This window comes from Felis catus, chromosome B1 (assembly GCF_018350175.1).
Source record: "Felis catus isolate Fca126 chromosome B1, F.catus_Fca126_mat1.0, whole genome shotgun sequence".
NCBI lineage: Eukaryota > Metazoa > Chordata > Mammalia > Carnivora > Felidae > Felis > Felis catus.
The window spans coordinates 185,360,498-185,376,270 of NC_058371.1; the positions used below are offsets into that span (position 1 = coordinate 185,360,498).

At 40.9% G+C, this 15,773-nt stretch overlaps 1 long non-coding RNA gene across 1 annotated transcript in view; it reads right to left on the reverse strand.

Moving 5' to 3' along the window:
* Window positions 1–7,449: 7,449 nt before the first annotated feature.
* The window catches only part of LOC102899853, a 32,726-nt gene continuing 24,402 nt past the window's right edge, over window positions 7,450–15,773 (reverse strand). The window contains exon 3 of the long non-coding RNA XR_006597180.1: window positions 7,450–7,507. This is a non-coding gene — a long non-coding RNA (uncharacterized LOC102899853). The remainder of the gene's footprint in view (window positions 7,508–15,773) is intronic.

Consider the following 15,773-nt stretch of genomic DNA (forward strand, 5'->3'; position numbering starts at 1 on the left):
TAGGAGACTTGTCTCATGCTCACTCGCCTTATTCGTCCTCATTTCTCCTTCCTCCATCTATTTCTCTGCTTATTATTTATTTTCCTGTCTCCATCGAGGGTATGTCAGTGGTCTGGAGACCTAAATACTGAAACTTCTCCCTGACTTTGGAACCCACTCGTCTCCGCTTGAAGTGGAAACAGTACTCAACTCTCCAGGCACGGATTGAGGCAACAGATATAGGGGAACCATAGGAGTTGTGGGAAGCCAAGGAAATGGTCCATGGGTTTACCCAAGGGACATAAAGACCTATGTTCATATAAAAGACTGTATGAAGATATGTATAGTGGCTTGATTCATAATCACCCAAACCTGGAAACGACCCACATGTCCTTCAACTTGGTGAATGGATAAACACGCTGTGGTATGTGCACACAGTGGAATACTGTTCAGCAATAACGAAGAACAAACCACCGGTGCAAATGCACCATGGTGCCTCTCAAATGCATTAGCTGGGTAAAAGAAGCCAGAGTTAAAAGGCGACATACTGTATGATTCCATTAACATAACTTTCTGGAAAAGGTAAAACTGTGGGAACTGAAAACAGATCAGCGATTGCCTGCGCTTGAGATGGGAGAAGGGGGCCAGCTACCAGGGGCCTCAGGGAATTTGGGGGAGGAATGGAAATGTTCTAACCCGTACACATGTGTCAAAAGTCATAGAACTGGACACTAAAATGGGTCAATTTTACCCCTTGTAAATTATGCTTCATTAACCTGACTTTAAAATGAAATTGACCATAGGATCCATGGAGCAGCAAAAAAAAGGACCTTGGCATTTCCAAAAGTCTGACTGCTAACCTCTATTTTTTCCTTTGATTTTGATTTTATACGCTTCTTGACATCCTTGTTAGCTATTAAAATACGCATTAAACTTTTTTTAATGTTTACTTATTTTTGAGAGAAAGAAAGAAACAGAGCACGAGCAGGGGAGGGGCAGAGAGAGAGGGAGACACAGAATCCAAAGCAGCGTCCAGGCTCCGAGCTGTCAGCACAGAGCCCGACGCGGGGCTCGAACCCATGAACCGGGAGATCGTGACCTGAGCCTAAGTTGGATGCTTAACCGACTGAGCCACCCAGGCACCCCTAAAATATGCATTTTTAAAAGTAGGGGGTGATTAATCTCATCAATATAGTAACACTAGCATAAGAAAATATTTCTTTTCCCAAGTAAAACTAGTCTTTTAGGAAGAATCAGATAGGAATTCCATTGGGCGAAAGCCGTTGTAAACATCAGATGATGCATAGAATAGGATGCGTGTGTTTCAGAGTCTGGGGTAGAGGGGAGAAGGGCTATTAACATATTCTGCCCAACTGACTCCTATCAGATCTCAATGCACAATGACCTCAACACATTGGGAAGTTGGTCCTGCAAAATTAGGACAAGGTCAAGTGTAGACGCATGCTATGTAGGTACTCCCAGCAGAATAATAGCTTTGTCCAAGTCAAAGAACACCAGCATGGGTAACAATCCAAGAATTCGTATTCAGAATGCCTACAAACTGCCCAGGGTCTAGCACTGCAGAAAGAGAACCAGTTTTCACAGTTCGCCATGGTATAAACGGGCGTGGATGGATGGCTGTGAGCTTTTTCCACCATTAAAATGATTTTTCTCAACTAGGAACACACGTCACTGATGAATCACTAGTGCCAGCTTTTCACACAACTCCAAAAAGTATCCGCGAATAAATGAATAACCCACGGCTGGGCGGGGCGGGGAACGGCAGGGGGCTGTGAGCCAATAAGCACAGAGTTATTTGCTGAGTACTGATCTGCACGGCCAGGTCTCACGCCACCACCGCCTACAAGAAAGATGGGGTTGTCACCACTTTACAGACAGGAGATGAGGGTTTAGAGAAGCGAAACCACTTGCCCTTAACCCTTTTATAACCCCCCCTTTTTTTTTTAACGTTTTCAAGTACTCATGTTCTGCGACCCCACGGCAATTGGGAATGGTGATTGCCGAGTTAAATTCAGACAGAGCTGGGGGGAGGCAAAGGGAGAGAGAATGAAATCAAACGAGGTGGGCCACGGTGTGCTGGTAAGTGTTTAACAACCTGTTCTGGGGCAGAGAGGGCTGGCTGGTTTATGGCGGCAGCACCATAGCCAAGTTGAGGCTATCCATGGGAAGCTAACGAGCTTGCAGATTTCCTGACAGTTCAGCAAGCAGCTATCCTGAGAGTTGCTGCTGGGGAAATTTGGGGTGAAAAACTTGGGTTTCGGGAAAGCCTCAAGAGAACCCTGGGGGAGCTAGAAATCTAGGAACGGGAAAGTAATCGGAAGAGGAAAGAGACCGAAGATGGGGAGGAAATAACAAAGGAAGACAGGATCCAGAAGACAGAGCTGAGACCCCCTGATGAAAATGGAGGAACTGTCGGCAGTTTAATGAAGCCAGGGAAGCCCTGAGTCTGTCCCAAAGCCCCCAGAGTTTAACCAACTCGTGGACCAGGAAACTGAGCAGAAGCCTCTACCCTGGGTGCCTGGGTGGCTCAATCAGTTAAGCAGCCGACTCTTGATTTAGGCTCAGGGCACGATATCACGGTTTGTGAGATCAAGCCCCGAGTCGGGCTCTGTGCTGATAGTGCAGAGCCTGCCTGGGATTCTTTCCTCTCTCTCTCTGCCCCTCCTCTGCTTGCTCACTATCTCTCTCAAAAATAAATAAAGAAACTTAAAAGAAGAAGAAGAAGAAGAAAAAGCAGCAGCAGCAGCAGCAGCAGCAGCCTGTACCCGAGGAAAGACCAGGAACACAGGGATCGCTGGTCAGGGTTTGGAGAAGGGATCTGTAGAACAGGAAAAGACTGAGTTGTTGAGAAGAGGAAATAGTGGTTTCCAGTGACCGCATTATCAGATTGACCTCGTTTTCATCTTTCCGCTTTGCAGCCTCATCACGCCCTGCGGGTTTGAGGGACACATAGTCCTCCCCCCCTATACATCTGGCTTCCTGTTGGATTCTCCCCACCTCCATGCTGTTTTGAAACAAACCTGCCAATCCTTTGATGCTCATTCCTTTGATGCGTGTCCCTTCCTTTCGAGTCCGGGCAGGCTTGGACCAATAGAACGTGACGGAGGTGCCACGACACGATTCTGAGATTGGCTCATAAACGATCATGCGGTCCTGGGCTGCCAAGTAAGAACACAAATTACCCCGAGGCCACCATGACAGAAAAGCCACACGTAGGCACGCCAGTGGCCAGTCCCAGCTGAACTCCGTGTTTCGTCCAACTTGCCGAGCCACCAGATGTGTGAGTTAAGGCCAACTTGAGCTCTTCCGGCCAGCCTAGCCTTCAGGTGGATACTGCCGAGTGCTTTTAGGTGATGCCGCACGGAATACTTCTGCTGACCCCTGCCTAAATGTCTCAGGCCCTAAATTGTGAGATCTCCCAAAATGGTTGTTGGTTTAAGCCAATAAGCTTGGGATAGTTTGTCCCATAGCAATGGCTAACTAGAACACTGCACTCTCAGGCTTTTCATGCCTCCCTCTTTAAAGAGCCTCTGGGAAGACAGGGCAGCTGAGAATAGCACCATGAAATACTGGTTTATTTAATTCTATCAGATCAGCCAATAACGACTTTACTAGCCTGTGTTCCACACGCATATGGATATGCAATAGAGAATCACAGCCTTCACACCTTTCCTTGAAAAATCAATCTCCGGACATAAGAGCTATCAGATATTTCTAAAATGCCCTGTTACTATTTGTTTGCTATTTGTTTATTCACTTGCTTGTAAACTGATCGCTATTAGAGAAATAGAAGCACATTTCAAAGATTAATAAACAGTTTAAGTGAGAAAGTTCTTTTTTTTTAATTTTTTAAATGTCTATTTTTGAGGGAGGGAGAAAGAGAGAGACAGAGCACGAGTAGGGAAGGTGAAGAGAGAGAGAGAGAGAGAGAGAGAGAGAGAGAGAGACAGAATCCCAAGCAGCCTCCAGGCTCTGAACTGTCACCACAGAACCCAACACAGGGCTTGAGGTCACGACCCGTGAGATCATGACCCAAGCCGAAGACAGACACTTAACCGACTGAGCCACCCAGGTGCCCCATGAAGTGAGAAAGTTCTATCCATTTATGTGAGCTTTTTACTCCTGAATTTGAGAAGAACTTCTTCAAATTGAGAAATAAAACATCTCCATCACAATCCATGGAACGAGGAAGAATAAATCAAGAACCACTCTTTTAAACCTATGTCAGTCCAACTAAATAACTGATAGATGAACATGTGCCATTAGTTACCTGACTAGCTTCTAGTTTGCATTTACCCACTTATTTCTACAGTATTTATTGAGCACATAATACATACCAAGCACCATACTGGACTTTAGCAACACAGGGATGAAACTGAAGAAATAGCAGAACTAAGGGGTGTATAGTCTTGCAAAGGAAACAAAGGCATTGGCAACCATCTTCATTTTGTGATTGTAAATGCAAAAATGTTCATGTTCCATATTTCTGGAATTGGAGTGTGTCTTACAATTTACAATCAACGTCCATTCTCACTTTCCTACCAACTGCCAGGCAAAAGAGTCAGTTGTCACCATCTGGGATAATACAAGCGGGAAGGTCCAAGCATGGAACTATTTAGTGCCATACAGTGAATCTATTTATCCTTTTCTCGGCTCTGCAAGTTATTTCCATTGGTGACAAAACTATAACTGAACTTTGGATTTTTAATTGTTGCTTCAAATGTCTTTCAGAAGATTATGTTGTGATGAAGCATTAAAACAAAATAATATCAGGGCACCTGGCTGGCTCAGTGGGTACGGCATGCAACTCTTGACGTTGAGGTTGTAAGTTCAAGCCCCACATTGGATGTGGAGATTACTTAAAATAAAATCTTTTTAAAAATTAAAAAAAAAAACATTAATATTGGACACAAAGAAAAGAGCCTCTCTTCAACAGACAATGCGATCACAGGCAGTACAAACAGCCGAGTCTCTCAGGAATAGCTGACAGAACTTCCCAAACCTGGGAGAGATGGGTGTGACCAATTCACACACCATGAAGAATTGTCACTCAGGTTCTAGAAGTTTCTTTGTTCGAATCTTCCTGTCACTTAGAGAGAAGCCATTTAACTTTCAGTAATGGAGCAATCAAGATTCTGAGTTTAACAAAATAAGAAACAAAGACAAAACTCTGATAATGTTTAATATACTTCAGTACTTAATGGTCTTACCTAAAGGTCCTAAAGAGGTCACCATCATCAGTTCAGATTACAACCTGATCATGAACTAAACCACAATGATAGGCAAACTGCAGGTGTTGAGATGTGATTCAGAAGGACCCTTAGATTTTCAGTATGTTGAAGACTTACACTCAAACTTTGTAATACTAAACAAAAAAAGTAGAACGTGATGATCTGGAGAAGTTTGGTAGTTTAAAAAATTTGATGTAGTTTAACGGTTCTTTTAAAAAGTCATTAGTAAATAAACGTGCCATCTTAAAACCAATAGTGTCTTCAAATCAAGGAACTATGGTAATTATATTTTACTGCCTAATGTGCTTATGGAGAGGATGACAGAGCATTTTAATATACTGTAATTATAATATATTGTCAGATGTGCTATGGAGTCTTGATTTAAAATATTTTATCCATTTTCCTCATTAGTATTATTATACTTATCAGAAAATATGGTATGCTTGTTGATCAGGAAGATCAATAAGGTCACGGATGATAGAGTAAAAGGACCATGGGACATAAAAAAAAGGAGTGATTCATTTTTCTTAAAATAGAAGAGTCAAGAAAGAAATTGGATGTCTGAAATGGCGATTTCTTTTTCATTTTGTCTTTAAAGATAGATAAATTTTTGTCGCAGGAGTTAAATTAGGGGAAAATGGGGCAGCTGGGTGGCTCAGTCGGTTAAGCGTCTGACTCTTGATTTTGGCTCAGGTCATGATCTCATAGTTCGAGGGTTCAAGTCCCACTTTGGGCCCTGCAATGACAGTGCGGAGCCTGCTTGGGATTCTTTCTCCCTCTCTCTCTGCCCCTCCCCTACCCGTGCTCACTCATGCACTCTCTCCCTCAAAATAAATCAATAAACTTAAAAAAGAAAAGAAAAGAAAAGAAAATTAAAGGAAAATAACATGAATGAAGCCAAAATATTTGGTTTATTCAGGAACCTCTGAGTAGTTCAGTGGCTAGATTTTAGGGGCTAGTTTAGGACAGTGACAGAAAAAGTACAATGGCTGAAGTGGCAGGACCATATATGAAGGGGCTTGTGTTTCATTTCATCCTCTGCACACAAAGAATTCACAAAAAGGTTTAAATAGACAAGTCTCATGATTAAATGTATGTGTTAAAAAGAAAAAAAAGCAATTGTGACAGATAGCTACAGAGAAAATGAATGGGAAGAGAACAAGGCTGGAAGCAAGCAAGGAGGCCAGGGGAGGCTGTTAGAATACTCCAGGGGAGAGATAATGAAAGCCAAGTAAGTGGCTATGCAAATGGGTGAAGGAAGCAACGCCTCTGGGTTTCATTCTATTGTATTCCCATATTCTTCACCATATTCTTAAATTCTGTGTGTGGGACCAGAGCACAGACAAAGGAAATGTATATTATTGGAGATAAAGAAGATAAAATACGAAAAGTATATGAATCCAGGGCTTTCAACGGTGGATAGAAAATTCCCTTTTTAAATTCGTTCTTATTTCTTATGAAAGCAATATTCATAAATCGATCAGTGTGAGCCACCATATTAACTGGCTAAGGGAGAAAAATCACATGATCATTCCGACTGAGGCAGAAGCAACATTCAACATAATTTAGCACCCCTTGATAATAAAAACTCTCAGAAAATTAGAACTATAGGAGAACTTCCACAATTCCATAAAGAACATCTACAAAACTACAGCCAACACCGAACTTCATTTGAAAGACTGAATGCTTTCCCCCTAAGATCAGGAAAACAATGTTGTCCACTCTTACCATTGCTGTCAACATAGTACTGGGTGTTCTGGCCAGAGTAATAAGGGAAGAAACGGAAATTTTTTTTTAAAGGATACATTTGGGAAGGAAGAAATAAAACAACCTGCTTGTAGATGACATATGGATCTACCTTAGAAAATTACAAGAACTTTGTTAAAAAAAACAAAACTCCTAGAATGCTAAGCAACTTTAGCAAGGTTGCAGGATATAAGATCAACATACAAAATCAATTGTATATTGGTACACATATCAGTAATTGTATACATACTAGCAATGAATATGTGGAAGGCAAAATTAAAAATACAATACCACTTATATATATTGAAAGACTCAGCATATTAAAGATGTCAATTCTCAGAGGGCCTGGGGGGCTTAGTCAGTTAAGCATCCGACTTCGGCTCCGGTCATGATCTCGCAGTTCGTGAGTTCAAGCCCCATGTTGGGCTCTGTGCTGACAGCTCAGAGCCTGGAGCCTGCTTCGGATTCTGTGTCTCCCTCTCTCTCTCTGCTCCAGCACTCACGCTCTATCTCTCTCTCTCTCTGTCTCTCTGAAAAATAAATAGACGTTAAAAAAAATTTAAAGATGTCAATTCTCTCGAAATTGATATACAGCCTTAATGCAATTCCTGTCAAAATCCCAGCAAGATTTTTTGTAGCTACAGACAAGATAATTATAAAATTTATACAGAAAAGCAAAGAAAGTAGGATAGGTAAAACCCTTCTGAAAAAGAAGAATCAAATGGAAGGAACCACTCTACCTGATTTCAAGACTTACCGTATAGCTATCATAATTAGGGTTGTGTGGTATTCGCAGAGAGATAGACACATAGATCAGGGAACAATTTAGAGGACCCAGAAACAGCTCTATGCACGTACAGCCAACTTACTTTTTATAAAGGTCAAATGCAGTTCAACAGAGGAAGGAGAGTCTTCTCGATAAATGGTGCTGGCACTATTGGCTATGCATAGGCAAAACCCAAAACAAAATGAAACCCCCAAAACCAAAAGTAAAGCTGACTTGAGCCTTGCACCTTATACAAAAATTAACTCAAATGTATCATAGACTTAAATGTAAAATATAAAAACCATGAACATTTTACAGGATAATGTAGGAAAAGTATTCAGGACCTCGGGCTTAGTGTAAAGTTCTTAGACATACCACCAAAAACACTACCCACAAAAGAAAAAAAATGGGTAACTTGGACTTTGTCAAAATTCAAACTTTGCTCTGTGAAAGACCTTGTTAAGAAGATAAAAAAAAAAAAAAAAAAAAAAAAGCAAGCTATAGACCGGGGAGAAATATTTGCAAAAAACCAAGGTCTCATTCCTCTAATATCCAGAGAACACTTAAAAGTCAACCAGCAATGTGATTGGAAAGTGGGCAAAAGACACGCAGAGACATTTGACCAAAAAGGCCATACGAGTGGCAAATAAGAGTATAAGTAGAATTTTAACATCACTAGCCATTAGGAAAATGCAGTGTAATAGCATACAATGAGATAGCACTATACACCTGTCAGAACAGCTAAAATAAAAAATAATGGGGCGCCCGGGTGGCTCAGTCGGTTGAGCATCCGACTTCGGCTCAGGTCATGATTGCGCGGTTCGTGAGTTCGAGCCCCGCGTCGGGCTCTGTGCTGACAGCTCGGAGCCTGGAGCCCGCTTCGGATTCTGTGTCTCCCCCTCACTCTGCCCCTCCTCCGCTCATGCTCTGTCTCTCTGTCTCTCTGTCTCTCTCTCTCTCTCTCTCTCAAAAATAAATAAACACTAAAAAAAATTTAAACTAAAAAATAGTGACAGTACAGTATTAATTTACCAGGGCTGCCATAACAAATACCACAGACTGGGTGGCTTAAATCAACTGGATTTCTCACAGTTCTGAGCCTGGAAGTCCAGAGCAAGGAGTTGGCATGATCGATTTTATCCTGGGGCCTTTCTCCATGGCTTTTCGATGGCTGTCTTCTCCCGGTGTCTCCCCATGGTCTTCCCTCTGTTAACAAATACCTAGTGGAGGATGTCAGGAAACTGCATCCCTTGTACATTGCTGGTGGGGATCTAAAATCGTACAGCGACCTCTGGAAAATAGTTTGTCGCTTTCTTAAAGAGTTAAACTAAACATACACTCGGAATGTAACAGCATTTGCACTCTGGGGCTTTTATGCTAGAGAGATGAAAACTTACACCCGCACAGAAGTCTGTACGTGATTTTTCACAGCAGCACGATTTGTAATAGCCCCAAACGGGAAACAACCAAAATGTCCCTCAATAGGTGAATAGTTGAACAGACTCGGCTACATCCATACTGTAGAGTACTCAGCAATAAAAAGAAGCAAACTATTGATGCTTGCAGCAATTGGGAGAGATTTTCAAAGGTCATGATGCTGAGTGAAGAAAAGCCAGACTCAAGAAGTCATAGACCATGTGAGTTCACTTATGCACCATTCTTGAAATGACAAGATCACGGATGTGGAAATCAGATCGGTTTTTGCCAGCGGTTAGGGAGGGGGAAAGGAAGGGATGTGTAGCACAAGGGGGATCTTTGAGGGAATAGAATCGTTTCTGCATCTATAGAATCAATAGAATAGATTCTGCATCTTGATCATGAATCTACACATTATTTTTTTTAATTTTTTTAATGTTTATTTATTTTTGAGAGAGACAGAGAGAGAGAGAGAGAGAGAGAGAGAGAGAGAGGGAGGGAACATGGGTGGGGGAGGGGCAGAGAGCTAGAGAGACAGAGAATCTAAAGCAGGCTCCAGGCTCTGAGCTGTTAGCACAGAGCCCGAAACGGGGCTCAGCTCACAAACCGGTGAGATTGTGACCTGAGCCGAAGTCGGATGCTTAACCAACTGAGCCACCCAGGCGCCCCTACGCATTATTAAACAACACAAAATTATACACACACATTACACCATGTCAGATCTCTGGTTTTGACACTATTCTATGGTTATGTAAAACGTTACTGTTGAAGGAAACCGAGTAAAGAATACATAGGATCTCTTTGCGCAGTAGTTGCCTCTTATCCACAGGGATATGTTCTAAGACCTCTGGGCGGACGCCTGAAACTGTCAACAGTACCAAATCCTATATATACTATGATTTTTCCTTCACATACAGACCTGTGATAAAGTGTAATTTCTAAATCAGGCATCGTAAAAGATTAACAATAACTAATAACAAAATGGCATAGTTATGCTGTAATAAAAGTTACGTGACTATGGTCTCTCTCAAAGTATCTTACTGTAGTGTACTCCCCCGTCTTCTTATGATGATGTCAGATGATAAAATGTCTATGTGATGAGATGAAGTGAGGTGAACAGTGTACTCATATGATGTAGCATTAGACCAACCCTGACTCTTTTTGGGGGGGGGGTTTGGCATCCATGGGTGGGCTAGGCTACTACCACTATTGACTGCTTTGTTTTTGTTTTTGTTTTTTTGTTCCATTGTGTTGTGTTGTTTGTTTGTTTTAGAGAGCGCAAGCAGGGGAGGGGCAAAGGGAGAGAAAGAATCTTAAGCAGGGGGCTCCCTCCCAGAACCCTGGGAACACGATCTGAGCCGAAATCAAGAGTCTGAGGTTCAACCGACTGAGCCACCCAGGCACCCTTTACTGTTGACCTTCTGCTGATGTGTTAGAAGGAGGATGATCTCTGCTTCCGGATGGCATTTGACCGCAGGTAACTGAAACCGTGGAAAGTGAAACTACAGATAAGGGGGGACTACTGTATAATCTTTGCAATTTCCTGTGAATGCATAATTATTTCAAAAAAGAAAAAAAGATTTCAGGGGCGCTTGGGTGGCTCAGTTGGTTAAGCATCTGACTTCGGCTCAGGTCAGGATCTCACGGTTCGTGGGTTTGAGCCCCGCGTTGGGCTCTGTGCTGACAGCTCAGAGCCTGGAGCCTGTTTCGGATTCTGTGTGTGTGTGTGTGTGTGTGTGTGTGTGTGTGTGTGTGTGCGTGTGCGCGCGCGCGCGTGCACGCGTGTGTCTGCCCCTCCCCCATTCGCACTTTGTCTCTCTCTCAAAAATAAATAAACATTAATAAAATAGCAATATTTTACATAAAGGCAGTATACAAAGGGACCAGGATTCTAGTGAGGTAAGGCCACTCATGCAATTGTAAGGACTTCATTTAAATTTTTGACATTCCGTTCCCCGACAGATTTTTTTGCATTAACTTTGATCTTTTTTAAATGTTGCATTAAAATATCTCTTACCTCGACTACTGAGTTTTTTTGCTATCCCCTTAAATTTTGCGCCCAAGACCAGTGCGTCCTTTGCCTCATCCCAGGCCCAGCTCTGTGGCTCACCATGTGTTGCCAGACCGTTTGTCAGAGGGTTTTGCCGCTAATGACTGCTATGTAAAACCCGAGCATTATTTTGCAGTGTTTTTAAATTCGACTGGAAAAATACTGCATGCTCATAAAAAATAAGAGTGTAAAGTAAAATGTAAAAGTCTCTCATATCTTTCTCCTCTCAGTCCTGTCTCCAGAAGTAGGCATTGTTAATAAATTATGTATCCTCCCAGATAGCTTTGATATAAATGCATGCAAAGTATACGTGCTATCCATGAACTTTAAGAAACAAATGGGATAGTATTCTACCACTCTTCTGAATTTGCTTTTCTTTTCAATTAATGATATAACAGAAACATTTCTGTATCCTCCTATTCTAGCACATTCTATCTGAGATTCACGGAAATCCGTGGCATAGCTAGGTCAGAATTTGGTTAATCAATTACTTATTGATAGACATTCAGGTTGTATCTGGCAGTATTGTTTGAAACAATGCTACGACAACAAAAATCCCTAAATATATTTTTGCCTGTTTTTTTTTAAGTTTATTTATTTACTTTAAGAGAGAGAGAGAGAGAGAGAGCTGGGGAGGGGCAGAGAGAAGGGGGACAGAGGATCCAAAGCAGGCTCTGTGCTGACTGCAGACAGCCTGATGTGGGGCTCGAACTCACGAACCATGAAATCGTGACCGGAGCCAAAATCTAGAGTCAGACACTTAACCGACTGAGCCACCCACGCACCCCAATGTTTGCTTGTTTGTTCTTATTTAAGTTTTATTATTAATATTGCCAAATTGCCCTTGCAAGTATATTGTGTATTTTTTCGTCCTTCGTGGATATTTTGGGAGCATCTGTTTCCCCTCTCTGTTACCAACACTGTATGCCATCAATTTAAAAACATTTTTTTGCTAATCTGATAGGTAAGAAATGTAACATCATTGCTTTACTCTGATACTCCTTTTATTACCTTTTTATAGGTTTATTGGCCATTTACTTCTTTCCTGTGAATTTTATGTTCTTATCCTTTGCCCATCTTTCTATTGGATCATTAATTTTCTCCATATGGATTAGTATGAACTCTTTGCATATTAAAGAGGTTAGTCATTCATGTGTCATGTAGGATTCTTTATATATCTTGTTTGTTTCTTTATTTTATCTTTGGAAGGTTTTTTGTTGTTGATTTGTTTTTGTGGGCTTTTTCTTGCTGCGTGGAAATTTCAGGATTAAAAAAGTATTCAAATAATCAATTTTATCATTAATCGTTTCTTAATGTGTCACGCCTAGCATGGCCTTCCCCATCCAAACTTATTTTTTTTAACTTACTCATGTTTTCTTCTAGGGTTTTTGTTGTTGTGGCATTTCATTGAGAGTTTAAACGAATTTCCTTGTGAAAGAGATGATGTAGAGATCCAGATGACTTTTGTCAAAAGGCTTTCCACTTTTTGCAACATACTTTATTGGATAGGCCATCTTTCACCACTATTTTTGAGAGGCGAACTTTACCATGTAATAATGTTTATACATACTTCCAATCATTTCTGAATGTCCAATTATTTCTGAATTTCCGATTCTGTTTACTTAATAGAATCTTTTCCATATCAGTTGCATATCATGGAAACTGATATGTTTCCACATCAGTTCATAGCATGTTAATTACTGCAATTTAATGAAACATGTAAATATTTGATAGAGCTATTTCTTTTCTTTATTTCTTTTGATTTGCAGATTTTTTTTTCTGGCTTTTCTCTTGTTTGTTTTTCTAGATGAACATCAGAATAATTGCATTATGTTTTTAAAAACTCTTGCGTTTTGACTGGCATCACACTAAATTTATAAATCCACTTCAGGATCTTACCTTTTAATATCTTTTTACTAATCTTCATATCTTTTTAATTCCTAGGCAAAAAGAACACATGTCCATCAATGTATTAAAGTCTTCTTGGGCACCTGGGTGGCTCAGCTGGTTGAGCGTATACCGTCAGCTCAGGTCATGATCTAGTGGTTTGTGAGTTTGAGCCCCACATTAGGCTCACTACTGTCAGCGCAGAGGGATCCTCTGTTCCTCTGTCTGTGCTCCTCTACAGCTTGTATTCTCAAAAATAAATAAATAATAGGGCGCCTGGGTAGCTCGGTTGGTTAGGATTCCAACTTCACCTCAGGTCATGGTCTCACAGTTAGTGGGTTCAAGCCCCTCATCGAACTCTGTGCTGACAGCTCAGAGCCTAGAGCCTGATTCAGACTCTGTCTCCCTCTCTCTCTGCACCTCCTCCGCTCGTGCTCTGTTCTGTCTCTCAAAAATAAATAAACTAGATAGATAGATAGATAGATAGATAGATAGATAGATAGATATTAGGGGTGCCCGAGTGGCTCAGTAGGTTAAGCATCTGACTTTGGCTCAGGTTATGATCTTACTGTTTGTGAGTTTGAGCCCCATGTCGGGCTCTTTGCTGACAGCTCAGAGGGGGAAGCTGTTTCAGATCTTGTGTCTCCCTCTCTCTCTGCCCCTTCCCCACTCAAGCTTTGTCTCTCTCTCTGTCTCTCAAAAATGAATACAAACATTTAAAAAATTAAAAATAAATAAATATTTTAAAAAATAAAGTCTTCTTGAACAAAATAATATCGAAGAGGCACCTAGGTGGCTCAGTAGGTGAAGCATCAGACTCTTAACTTCAGCTCAGGTCATGATGTCATCATTTGTGAGTTTGAGCCCCACTCAGCATAGTGACAGCATGGAGTCAGCTTGGGATTCTCTCTCTCCCTCTCTCTCTCTCTCTGCCCCTCCCCTGCTCATGCTCACACTCTCTGTCTCTCTGTCTCTCTCTCTCTCTCTCTCTCAAAATAAACAAACTTAAAAAATATTTTTGGGGGGTCCTGGTTGGCTCAGTTGGTTGGGCACCCGACTTTAGCTCAGGTCATGATCTCACAGATCGTGAGTTCAAGCCCCGCGTCGGGCTCTGTGCTGACAGCTCAGAGCCTGGAGCCTGCTTCGGATTCTGTGTCTCCCTCTTTCTCTGCTCTTCCCATGCTTTTGCTCTGTCTCTCTCTCTCTGTCTCAAAAATGAATAAACATTAAAAAAAAATCTCAAAAAAAATTTTTTTAATATACATACATTTTTAAAAATAATGAAAATAGTGCATTATGTTTCATCTCTTTGATTAAGAGCTTGGGGAGGGAGATACTTTCTATAATTCTATAATTACTACTTACATTTGTTTTAACAGGAACCTAATTCATTCAATAAACAATTATGAAGCACCTACTGCATGTACCACACACCGTGTTACATAATGAAAAGAGAATGAGGCAGAGACACGGTCCCTGCCCTGACGACTTATCAGGTGGTCATTTCTAATACTGTTAATTGTATGAGTAATTGCAGATTAATGCAGTGGTTGCTATAACAAGGGCAGTACAATGTGCTATAGAATATAGGATCGCAGAGTTTGAAGAGAAGCTTACTTTCTGTGGGAGTTTTTGGGGAGTTCCAAGACATGACATGTCAACTAGATACTGAGGAAGAGTGAGCATTGGCCAACACCGTATTGTCCATTCGTGTATCTACTAGAGTCTTGGTGTTACTCAAAAAGACTGTTTTAGTTAAAAATAACAAAATAAATGAGTAGAACTCATTAAAATCCAGTTCATTAAAAATTGGATCTTATATAGGAGCAGAATTTCATAAACATGAGTGAATTCTTTAGATCGTAGAGATGTGAATTTTTAACCATTCTATGTGATGCAAATACTTTCCCCACCAGCTTTAATATTTTTTCATGGTAAGAAATCCAAAAATCGAAGACAGTTAAATCGGTCATTTCCTGTCTCATTTTTCCTATTGTTTCAGTCTTTCAAAAGCTACCATTTCTGCAGATATCTTGTAAATGGGGTCCCATTGTGGCCACCACATTTTAATAATCACATGGAATTGCTGAATAGCATCCAAAAATGATGAGAAATGAAAAGTAGTTTTCTGTTTTTTCCCAAGTAAAAATTTAAATAGACCAAAAAGAGAACTTGTGCATTGTCTCCAAGAATAATACAGAGGATGTGAGCAATGATTTTCCATGTCCAATAATTTTGATTGAGAGAAAATGAGTTTACAGTGAAGTAGATACATTTTGGATGAACACAAGGCAAAATTTACCTACTAGAACAATGGAACAAAATCCCAAACAAGACGAGGACCTCCATTCTCATAGGTTTTCCCAAGAAAATGGAAATCATCTATACCAATGATTTACAAACAGGAGTTCTTATTTGGAGAATCTTGGGGAAAGTAAGGGAAAGGTGGGGGTTTAGCAGAAGGCCAAGGGCATGTGCCTATCAGTTTGTACATAAAGATCTGGAAAAACTGGTTTATCTAGTTGATAGATGGGATGTTGACAGGTGGGGTACTGACTCAGCTGACAGCTCAAAGTCTCTTCTCAGTATTGGCTGATATTAGTAGTTAAAGATCAAGTCACATTCTTAAAACATAGTAATTTTGGTCACAGCTTTGTGATTTTGTGATCTGTATTAA